This window comes from Triticum aestivum, chromosome 7B (assembly GCF_018294505.1).
Source record: "Triticum aestivum cultivar Chinese Spring chromosome 7B, IWGSC CS RefSeq v2.1, whole genome shotgun sequence".
NCBI lineage: Eukaryota > Viridiplantae > Streptophyta > Magnoliopsida > Poales > Poaceae > Triticum > Triticum aestivum.
In genome coordinates, this window is record NC_057813.1 from 39,951,649 (window position 1) to 39,964,178 (window position 12,530).

The following is a 12,530-nucleotide window of genomic DNA, read 5'->3' on the forward strand; positions in this document are numbered from 1 at the left end:
CTCTGGATGAACAGGACCCCGATCGATTGAGCCGGTTGGGGCTGGATGAATAGGACCCAGTGGAGGGCTGGATGAACAGGACGACCCCGTGGAGGGCTGGATGAACAGTAGATGGTGGAGGGGTGGATGAACAGTAGCCCGTGGAGGGGTGGTTCAACAGGAGCCCGTGGAGAGGGGTGATTGAATAGTAGCTGGTGGAGTAGCGCGTGGTGGAGGCTGGATGAATAGGAGCCTGTGGATGAATAGTCACATGTGGAGGCTGGAGGAGGTCGACGGTGGATGAACAGTAGCCCGTGGAGGCTAGAGGAGGTCGACGGGGGAGATGAACAATATCCCGTGGAGTCCCGTTTTGCGGCACGCCACACCCCTCCAAATGAACAGGACCCCCATTTCGACCGTAGCGCTCCAACACAAGTCCGTTTCGTCCGTTTTGCGGTACGCCACACCCCTCCCGATAAACAGGACCCCTGTTTCGACCGTAGGAGGTCCATTTCCTCCGTTTTGCGGTACACCACACACCTCCCGATCAACAGGACCCCCGTTTCGACCGTAGGAGGTCCGTTTCCTCCGTTTTGCGGTACGCCAGACCCCTTCCGATCAAGAGGACCCCGTTCCGAACATGGCCGGTCAAACACAAGGCCATTTCCTCCGTTGTACGGTACGCTAGGCCTTGTTTCCTTCGCCTGTTCCGTCCAAGCCCTCCCAATGAACACGACCACGCATTCCGTTCTGACCCAGCCGGTTGGCTCCCACGCGTTCCGTTGCCTCTCAATGAACACGACTGTCGGTGTCAAAACCGGCGGATCTCGGGTAGGGGGTCCCGAACTATGCGTCTAGGTGGATGGTAATAGGAGACGAGGGACACGATGTTTTTACCCAGGTTTGGGCCCTCTTGATGGAGGTAAAACCCTACGTCCTGCTTGATTAATATTGATGATGTGGGTTACAAGAGTAGATCTACCACGAGATCAAGGAGGCTAAACCCTAGAAGCTAGCCTATGGTATGATTGTTGTTCGTCCTATGGACTAAGGCCATCTGGTTTATATAGACACGGGAGAGGGCTAGGGTTACACAGAGTCGGTTACAAAGGTAGGAGATCTACATATCCGTATCGCCAAGCTTGCCTTCCACGCCAAGGAAAGTCCCATCCGGACACGGGACGAAATCTTCAATATTGTATCTTCATAGTCTTGGAGTCCAGCCGATGATGATAGTTCGGCTATCCGGACACCCCCTAGTCCAGGACTCCCTCAGTAGCCCCCGAACCAGGCTTCAATAACGACGAATCCGGCGCGTATGTTGTCTTCGGCGTTTGCAAGGCGGGTTCTTCTTCATGCTCCATGTGTTTGCCGGATAGTGTTCGGTTGCTTCATAAATTCTGCGCTCCTTGGCTTCCACGTCCAATAATGGTCTTCTTCCACACGTCGCATGAATGCGAAAAGCCAGGGTATTTTTATGTTTTACCCCCTAGCTGCGCAAATAAGCTGCCTATAAGAGAGGCGAGGATCCAGATCCAAATCACACCATCCTCCTTCCGCAAGCACTCATCGAGGCACATCTGACACCAAACCCATTCCAACATGGACAGTCGACGCGGCTCCTCTTCTCGCGCTCCCAGCCCTAAGCCAGGAGATTGGAGGAGATGCTCAGTCCCGCACAGCGAGTTAGTGACGCTCCAAGCAGAGGGATATCTTCCCCCGACCTTCATGGTTCCGGTTCGAGCCGGACTGGCCACCTACGAAGGTGGGAAGCAGGCGGAGAGCGCCCCCAATCCCTCCAAAGGAGAGCGGGTGTGCTTCATCTCCTACTTAATAAGGGGACTCGGATTTCCTATACATCCGTTTCTCCGGGGGCTCCTGGAGTTCTACGGACTCCAGCTTCATCACCTTACACCTGCCTCCATTTTTCATATCGTGGGCTTCGTAGCTCTGTGTGAGTTGTTCTTGGGCATTGAGCCCCATTTTGCGCTGTGGAAGAGGTTGTTTTGCCTCGTACCCCGCTCTCACAAGGGGTCGATATATCAAGTGGGCGGAGCCGAAATATGGCGCATCGCCAGGACCGGATACCTGTCCGGGACCCCGAAGAAGACGTCCGAAGATTGGCCTTCGAAGTGGTTTTATATGGAGGACGCTCCGCTGTCGGATCTAGTCCGGATCGGCCTTCCGGAGTTCAGCAATGCTCCCCTGAAGAGACGCCTAAGTTGGCGCCCACGGAGCCCTTGTCGAGAAGATGATAGTAGCGTCCATTACTTGATGGGCCGGATACGGCTGCTAGCCCATTCCAGATTAACCATGATCGGAGTAATGGCCACATGCATTATGCGTGGGGTGCAGCCGCTCCAATATAGGGGCCACCCCATGTGGGACTTCAACGGAGACGACGACGCCACCCGCCACGGCCACAAGGGACCTGGCTCGGCCGATGATCTGGTGAAGATCCTGTCCGGCTTGTACAAGGGGGAGAAGGAGGACTTCCTCCTCATGAATCCTCTGAACGGATTTTCATGAACAACCCACGGAGCTGGGTAAGCAGTCGCATGCATATCTGAACCGTGCCTTTAAAGGCAATTGTCTTATTGTATGATTTTGACACAGGAACTGCGTTGGGATGTGGAGGGCATAAAAAGCCCAGCCCCACAACCCGACGACCCAGAAAGGTCCCTTGATCCGGCCTCCGAAGAGGATCCGGACTTAGCGGTGGAACTGATCGACGGGGAGTACCACCAGCTCAGCATAGATAATGCTTTAGTCGCCATTATGGCTAACTACCCCGGTTTGTGTCCGGCTTCCCTGGTGAGTACGACCGAAGTCCTAGCACCGTTACTTCTTTAATGCTTAGTTCTGACCACCGTGCACCAATGGTGTTCGACAGGAAGCGCCTTTACGGCAGGAAGTCGAGCCCGCGGCGACCGGCCAACAAGGGTCAGTCCGGCCCAGCAGGCGGAAGAGGAGTGCGACGCGAACTGAAACGTCGCTGCAACGGTACGGAGCACCGCTATTTTTTAAGGGAAGGATTCCCAGGAGGTATATTAATGCTCATAACTTTTCCAGAAAGAGCGCTCGCCGGACAGTGTCCGGAGAGGTTGCCAATCAAGCCTCCGCCAACCATGCTCCAATGCATGGCCCGGAAGGGGAGGCGAATACAAGGCATGAGTCAGACGCTCCTCCGACGGAGGATGCCGACAGGCTGTCCGCCACCCGGTCTGAGGTGGAGAGCGCCATGAATCACATGCGTCGCCGGACAGTTCTTCGTGATGCGTGTTTCTCCCCGGAGGCGTTAAATGCCTTTGATGCGGGAAACGCGCACCTCCGCGCCTCTCAAGATGGGTTAACCAGAGCCACGAAGCAGTATGTGAAAGACATACGTGTAAGTAATTTTAATAGTTATATATGCCAGTAGCCCCCGAGACTTAAAATGGTTAAAATAACTGATTTAAGGATCAATTTTTATGTAGGATCTTACGGAGAAGAATACCCATCTGTCCCAGGAGCTCCAAGAGTGCAAGGCCCAACTTGAGGCCGCACTGGCCGCCACAAGGGGAGCCACAGAGACCCCCGCTGGTAAGACGTACTTTGAAAACATAATTAATTAACAAAGTGCAGTGTGAATCTGACAATAATATTGCAGAGGGCGCCGGACTAGATCCGGACAAGCAACAGCTACTGCATCAGCTAAAGGCTAGCGAGAGGGTGCTTATGAAGGTGCAGCAGGAGAGAAACAAGCTCCAAGATGCCCACACCCAGCTAGGAGAAGAGCTGAAAGGTGTTCGGGCCCAGCTGTCTGGCTCCTTGAAGGAGAATCTGCGACTTCGTCGCGGCATTTATAGTTAGTGCTTGAGCAAATTCCTTTGAAAAGAAGAATTCGGCGAGGAAGTCGTTTGATAGAAATATGTCTTCAGGTGTACTCACAGGTCGCCCTGCGGAGGAAATGCCTAGGTCAATAGGTGACCAACTTCCCGAGCTGGCGCAATTGTTCGAACGTGTTCGGCAGGCGATGAGTGGCGTCGTTCAGGCTTTATGGCCATCCGTCTCCCTACCCGAGGGCCTTGGTGAGCTTGCTGAGAAGCTCCAGGGAGCACGGCGACGCCTCCGTTTGTGGAAGATATCGGCCTGCCGTCAGGGCGCTAGGGAGGCCTGGGCCATGGTGAAGACGCGCTACCCGAAGGCTGACCCAAACCACATGGCCGAGGTCAGACCTGCGGGGCCTGATGGGAAGGAGATCCCTGTGAGCTTAATGTATGGCCAAGTAGAACTGGCCGCGAAATATTCCCAACAGGACTGTAAATTAGACAGCCTGTTAGATGGGATTGAGGAGGAGTACAATCAGTCGGTTTGACGATGTAATTTGAAATGACATGTAAGATGCCTTCTAGACGGATTGTAGATCGTTTGTCTTTGCGGACCGTTTCGCTTCAACCTCGAGACCCAACAGTCCGGAGTGTGTCTGAATACCCTTACGGTTATAAAAGAACCGGGGCATGCATGGAGACAAGGCGTCGGGGTCATAATTGCTTTATCAGACAAGTGCCCAACTAGTTATGTTATATTACATGGTTAGTAAGAAACATCTTCCAGGGAGAATAGTTCTGTTAAGGGTTCCTTTCCCTGGGAGCCATGCCCTAAGGTGCAATGCCGGACTGCAAAAATAGCAGAAAAAACATCTGGGGGCTTATAAATAAGTAAGTAATAAATCATCTTTCAAGTCACCGACAGAATATTCTCTTAAGAACGCTAGCTTTTGGCTTCACCCAGTCTGAGGTACACATCCGGCTGACCCGGCAGTAACAATCATAGAGGTGCTCCCTTTACCTCCTAGCCGAACAATCGGGAACGTAGGGGTAAGCACAGGAGCCAGGAAACCCAGCTTGGCCAAAACTTAAGTCATATCGATGCATACAATGGTGAATAAAAGGTACATGCGGAAGTATGACACATGTATTGGGCGTGAAGCCCATATTAATAAGCTTCTGGTAAAGAAGCCCCCAGGTATAATGAGTGCTAGGAGCACATCAAGTGTGTGCGAACAAAGCGCAAATCAGCCTATAAAAGGTATTGAAAAAAAGGTGGGAAGAAGGAGGGGGACAAGAGACAGTAAAAAATTTAAAAGGTGGACGCGGGAGTGAGACGAACTCTGAGTCCGGTGTTTAGGCGTAGAATCTTCGGAGACGGGTTGCGTTCCATGGGTTCGGCTCGAGTCGGTTGTCAGATGCTTTATGTAGACGGTATGCTCCGCCGGTCAGGACTTGGTCGATGATGAAGGGACCTTTCTACTTGGGCTTAAGTTTGTCCTTTTTCTTGTCCGGCAGGCGTAGAACGAGTTCGCCGACATTGTAAGTTTTGGCCCGTACTTCTCTGCTTTGATATCTTCGAGCATGCTGCTGATAGAATGCGGAACGAGCCTTTGCCACGTCCCGCTCCTCCTCTAAGGCGTCCAAACTGTCCTGCCGATCCAACTCGGCTTCTCTTTCTTCGTACATGCGCACACGAGGTGAGTCATGAATTATATCGCAAGGCAGAACTGCCTCTGCGCCATACACCATGAAAAATGGTGTGAATCCAGTAGTTCGGTTTGGCGTGGTCCGCAGCCCCCAGAGTACGGAGTCGAGCTCCTCTTCCTAGTGCGTGTTAGATTCTTTGAGGGACCGCAATAGTCTGGGTTTGATGCCGCTCATGATTAGACCATTTGCTCGCTCGACTTGACCATTAGTTTGGGGGTGATAGACTGAAGCATAATCGAGCTTGATGCCCATGTTTTTGCACCAGAGTTTAACCTCGTCGGCAGTGAAGTTCATGCCGTTATCAGTGATGATGCTGTGGGGACACCAAAACGGTGTACTACCCTGGATAGGAAGTCTATCACCGGTCCAGATTCTGCCGTTTTAACCGGCTTGGCCTCAATCCATTTGGTGAATTTGTCCACCATGACCAATAAGTATTTGTGCTTGTGGGTTCCCCCTTTAAGGGGTCCAACCATGTCAAGCCCCCAGACCGCAAACGGCCAGGTAATGGGTATAGTTTTAAGGGCGGTGGGTGTCATGTGGCTCTGATTAGCAAAGAGCTGGCAACCGACGCATCATTGGACTAAGTCCTGAGCATCTGCCTGGGCTGTCGGCCAATAAAATCCTATACGGAAGGCCTTGCCTACGAGTGCCCGGGCTGCAGCGTGGTGCCCGCCGAGTCCGGCGTGAATTTCAGCCAGGAGATTCCGCCCCTCCTCTTCGGAGATACACCTTTGAAGGACTCCGGTTGTGCTTTTCTTATAAAGTTCTCCCTCATGGACCTTGTAGGCTTTAGATCGCCGAACTATGCAGCGGGCCTCATTTTGGTCTTCGGGAAGTTCCTGCCGAATTAAGTAGGCTAGGAATGGTTCTGTCCACGAGGCAATTACTGCCATTATTTCGTGAGCTCAAGGTGTTATTTCGTTGGCTGAGCCGCCGATTGTGTCAGAATGGTCTGAGTTAGGTGATGCAGCTGGCTCCGGATTGTTATTTCCGGACTCCTCTTCCCATAACACGGATGGCTTGAAGAGCCGTTCCAGGAAGATGTTTGGAGGGACGGCGTCTCGTTTCGCGCCGATGCGTGCTAACACGTCTGCTGCCTGGTTATTATCTCGGGCTACATGGTGGAATTCGAGTCCTTCAAACCGAGCTGACATTTTTAGGACGGCGTTGCGGTAAGCTGCCATTTTTGGATCTTTGGCATCAAAGTCTCCATTTACTTGGGATATTGGGAGGTTTGAATCCCCGCGCACCTCTAGGCGTTGAATGCCCATGGAGACTGCCATCCGGAGGCCATGTTGAAGGGCCTCGTATTCGGCTGCGTTATTGGAGTCCATGTACATTATTTGAAGTACGTATTGGATTGTGTCTCTAGTTGGGGACGTCAGGACGACGCCAGCCCCCAAGCCAGCCAACATTTTGGATCCGTCGAAATGCATAATCCAATTGGAGTATGGACCGTACTCTTTAGGGAGTTCGGCTTCGGTCCATTCGGCGACGAAGTCGGCCAGAACCTGCGACTTTATAGCTCGTCGTGGTTTATAGCTTATGTAAAATGGTAAGAGCTCAATAGCCCATTTTGCAATCCTGCCCGTTGCGTCGCGATTGTTTATAATATTGTTGAGAGGTACTTCGGAGGCCACCGTTATGGAACACTCTTGAAAGTAGTGTCGCAGCTTCCAGGATGCCATGAACACTGCATATGCTATCTTTTGATAATGTGGGTACCGGGACTTGCATGGAGTTAGAACAGTGGATACGTAGTACACTAGTTTTTGAAGAGGGAATCTGTGCCCTTCTGTCTCTCACTCGATGACGAGTACCGCGCTGACAACTTGATGTGTTGCTGCAGTATATAATAACATAGGTTTGCCCAGGTTGGGCGCGGCCAGGATCGGATTTGTTGCCAGTATGGCCTTTATTTCTTCGAGTCCGGCTGTGGCAGCATCCGTCCATTCGAAATGTTCGGTGCGCCGGAGGAGGCGGTAGAGGGGCAGAGCCTTTTCTCCCAAACGGGAGATGAAGCGACTTAAGGCCGCTACGCATCCCGTTAGTTTTTGTATTTGCTTGAGGTCTTTTGGAATATCCAATTGTGACAGAGATCGGATTTTGGCCGGGTTTGCTTCAATTCCTCTACCGGATACGATGAAGCCCAAGAGCTTTCCGGCTGGTACGCCGAAGATGCATTTTTCCGGATTGAGCTTAATGTCATATGCTCGGAGGTTGTCGAATGTCACCCTCAAGTCTTCTACTAGAGTTTTGACGTGTTTGGTCTTGACGACCACATCGTCTACGTATGCCTCTACTGTTTTGCCTTTCTGGGTAGCCAGACATGTTTGAATCATGCGCTGATATGTTGCACCGGCGTTTTTGAGTCCGAAGGGCATTGTGTTGAAGCAAAATGGCCCATATGGAGTAATGAATGCCGTTGTGGCCTGGTCTTTCTCCGCCATCTTGATTTGATGGTATCCGGAGTATGCGTCGAGGAAGCACAATGAATCGTGCCCTGCGGTAGCATCGATGATTTGGTCGATGCGAGGGAGGGGGAAAGGGTCCTTTGGACAGGCCTTGTTCAGGTCTTTAAAATCGACGCAGAGGCGCTAGGATTTGTCCTTTTTTGGTACCATTACTAGATTGGCTAGCCAGTCCGGATGTTTTATATCTCTGATGAATCCGGCTTCTAAGAGTTTGGCTAGCTCTTCTCCCATTGCCTGTCTTTTGGGTTCGGAAAATCGCCGAAGAGCTTGTTTGACCGGCTTGAATCCTTTTAGGATGTTTAGGCTGTGCTCTGCCAGCCTACGTGGGATTCCTGGCATGTCTGAAGGGTGCCAGGAAAAAATGTCCCAATCTTGCCGAAGGAATTCTCGTAGTGCGGCTTCGACATCAGGACTAAATTGTGCCCCAATGGAGGCCGTCTTTGTGGGGTCCGTTGGATGGACCTGAAATTTGACTATTTCGTCTGCTGGTTTAAAAGAGGTGGACTTGGACCTCTTATCGAGTATCACATCGTCCCTATCCACCGTGGAGCGCAGCGTAGTTAGTTCCTCTGCCGCTAGGGCTTCGGACAATGCCTCTAGGGCCAGTGCGGCTGTCTTATTTTCAGCGCGGAGTGCTGTATCTGGATCACTGGCAAGAGTGATTATCCCATTGGTTCCGGGCATTTTGAACTTCATGTACCCGTAGTGGGGTATAGCTTAGAAGATTGTGAATGCCTCTCGCCCTAACAAAGCGTGATATCCGCTGCCGAATGGGGCCACTTGGAACGTGACCTCCTCGGACCTGTAATTGTCCGGTGAGCCGAACACTACATCTAGTGTGATTTTTCCTGTGCAGCGTACTTCTCGACTAGGGATGATCCCTCTGAAGGTTGTGCTGCTTCGCTCGATGCGGCTCCAGTAAATATCCATTTTTTGAAGGGTTTCCTCGTAGATGAGGTTTAATCCGCTGCCGCCATCCATGAGTACCTTGGTAAGGCGAAAGCCATCCACTATCGGACTGAGGACCAATGCGGCCGGTGCTCTAGCAGTTTGGAATTTAGGTTCGTCGCTGGCGTTGTAGGTGATAGCCGTGTCACTCCATGGATTTGCTGTTGCTACTTGGTAGACTTCGGCGAGGCCGCGGATTGTTCGTTTTCGCTTGTTATTTGACGCGAAAGTCTCGAAGACTGTTAATACCGTGCCGGTACTGCTGGGCTGTTTGCCCGGGGCTAAAAAGCCTTCGCCACTTTTGGCCACCTGCCGTAGTATCCAACATGCTCGAAGGCTGTTTGTTGGAGTGGCGCCCTCCGTACTGTGGATTTTGCAGGGTCCGTTGAGCCAGCCCTCCAGTATGGTTCCATGCCCTTTAGGGGGTCTTTGCTTTTTGGTTTTTAACCCAGGTGCTTGAGTATGGCACACCCTTTTACTTTGGACTAGGGTTGTGGTCAAGGCCGGACTGTCCCAAAACCTAGTTTCGGTGTTCCTGGCACTCTCTACCGCACAATATTTTTGTACATAATCGCTAGGTCGATGAAGCGTGTAACTTCGCGACGACTTATGGCGTTCATGATTCCCTTGTCCGTGCAATTGTTGCAGAAAATTGAAATCGCGCTTTCTTCGCAGCAGTCCTTTATCCTGTTCATAACCAGGAGGAATCTGGCCCAGTAATGATGTACTGTTTCATCGGGCTCTTGCCGTATTCGAGATAGATCGCTTATGTTTGGGTGGGCGGGTGGAATCAAGTTCGGAACCCCGCCCGATCTGAGGCTCAAAGGCCAAGAAGTTTCCGGATTTGGAAGCTTGACTTGCTGGATGCTTTCCAACGAATCTAGTCCGATACCTGACTCTAAGTTCAGTATTTGATTAGCGTCCGTCCCTTCGCGGGAATCCGGCTTGGAGGGATCGGGAATCCGGACATAGTTGGTTTTCAACGTAGAAGAAGGGTTGGCGCCTTGTTCCTCTACCACGACAACGTGGTGGGTGGCCTGAGGAGAGTTAATCTCTCTCAGATCGGGTTTAAGCCCAATCTGATCGTAGTCTGTGGCGACTCCCAGGGCGGCGATGCGATCCAAGAGCTCGTTTACAGGGGAGAGCTCAATCGGATCTAACTGCTCGGCGAATTCCGGGCTGACGTGAAGATCGCTTTTGATGACCTGAGAGGTCATCGTCGGAGCGGTGGCCGAACAGGCGGTCATAAGAAAACAACTTAGCCGGACAGTTTGGCCGGCGGCCAAATCTCTCTTGACGACGGTGCCGTCTTTAAAAATGGGAGAAGGCATCCTTCCTGATCGCGGCGGCACATAGGAACTCTCAATGAAAGCACCAATGTCGGTGTCAAAACCGGCAGATCTCGGGTAGGGGGTCCCGAACTGTGCGTCTAGGCGGATGGTAACAGGAGACGAGGGACACGATGTTTTTACCCAGGTTCGGGCCCTCTTGATGGAGGTAAAACCCTATGTCCTGCTTGATTAATATTGATGATGTGGGTTACAAGAGTAGATCTACCACGAGATCAAGGAGGCTAAACCCTAGAAGCTAGCCTATGGTATGATTGTTGTTCGTCCTATGGACTAAGGCCATCCGGTTTATATAGACACCGGAGAGGGCTAGGGTTACACAGAGTCGGTTACAAAGGTAGGATATCTACATATCCGTATCGCCAAGCTTGCCTTCAACGCCAAGGAAAGTCCCATCCGGACACGGGACGAAGTCTTCAATCTTGTATCTTCATAGTCTTGGAGTCCGGCCGATGATGATAGTTCGGCTATCCGGACACCCCCTAGTCCGGGACTCCCTCAACGACACATTCCGTTGCGTCCCCATGAACACGACGCATTCCGCTGCCTCCCCATGAGCACGACGCATTCCGTTTCCTCCCCATGATCATGACACATTCTGTTGCCTCCCCATGAACACGGGCCCTCGCCATACATATGCGCAAGTAGGCGTTCAAGACCTCGCCCGTATGTACACATACGTGGCCGTATTTTCTTTCTTGCACCCTGGCTGATGTACGTACGTGTACATGCTACGTGCGTGCCTCTACTACGACAGGTGGACGCCTCTACATCCACCAGTATATATGTACGTACAGGTTCGCGACCAGAATGACAACGCTACATACGCTTCGACCAGGTGGGTCCCGACTGTTAGGCACTTCCTTGCCTGCGAAGATGTAGCTGGTGGGTCCTAGCTGTCAGGGGGGCGAATCATTTTTTTTGCCCGGACGCACTTCCTTGCATGCGAAGATGTAGCTGGTGGGTCCCAGCAGTCAGGGGAAACGTTTTTTTCATGAAATGCGGTGGCCCGTCCGGTGGGTCCCCGCTGTCAGGTGGAGGAATAATTATTTTGTAGGTAATAAGGAGGCACTTCCTTGCTGCGGCCATGGACCCAGCTGTGAGCCTCTCCACGTACAGTCCATGTCCGATGGAAGCTGTTCCTTGACCATGTTGACCATGCCACGCTGAGAGCACCAGGGCGGTGGACGACGGCGAGGCCTAGGAAGGGGACGACGTGGAGCCGGGGAAGACGCGGAAGTGGATGCCCACGCGTAGAGGAGTACGAGGGTTAAGTGGTTCGCTGCGGTGTGAGGTTGTCATCGCTGCAGAATAACAGGGGGTGTGGGTGAGTAGAGGGATAGCCTGGCCAGCGGTGGGAGTAGTAGGGGGCGGTGAGGCCTCCGCCGCATCGCAGCTGGCCACGGGAGGCAGGAGCACGAGGCACGACCAGTGCTGGTTTGGGCGGCTGGAGCAAGAAGACCAGAGGTTGAAGAAGCACTACGGCCATTGGATGGACATCATACGGTCACTGGAGCTATAATCGTGCATATTGACTAAGTTGACAAAGCCCTCTGTCCCCGTCAACTTAGTAGGCCCACAAGTCAGCCTACCACTATACTGGGTCCCAGCTAACATGGGGAGTACTCATTTTTTTGTGCATAATAAGGAGGCACTTCCTTGCGTGCGAAGATATAGCTGGTGGGTCCGAGCTGTCAGCGGCGGTAATGTTTTTTTCGCAAAATACAGAGGCCCTTTCGCTGGGTCCCTGATGTTAGGTGGAGGAATCATTATTTTGCGCGTAATAAGGAGGCATTTCCTTGCGTGTGGCCGTGGACCCAGCTGTCGGCCTCTCCACGTATAGTCCACTTCAGATGCATGTCGGTCGTTGACCACGTTGACCAGGCCGCGCTAAGAGCACCAGGGCGGTGGATGACGGCAAGGCCTAGGAAGGGAACGACACGAAGGGAGGGAAGACTCGGCAGTTGTTTCCCACACAGAGGGGAGTACGACTGTACGAGGGTGTACTTGTTCGTCTGCCGTCGCCAGAGAATAACAGCAGGTGTGGGTGAGTAGAGGATTGTTTAGGCTAGCGATGGGAGTACGGTGGGGCGGTGAGGCCTGCGCGGCAGCACAGCCGACCGCGGGGAGGAGGGAGCAGGCAGTCCCGCTGGCGCTTGTTTGAGCGGCTGGAGCAGGAAGAGCAGAGATTGAAGAAGCACGACGGTTGTTCGATGGACATCCAACAGTCACTGCTTGTGCGCCAACCTTTTTTTAGG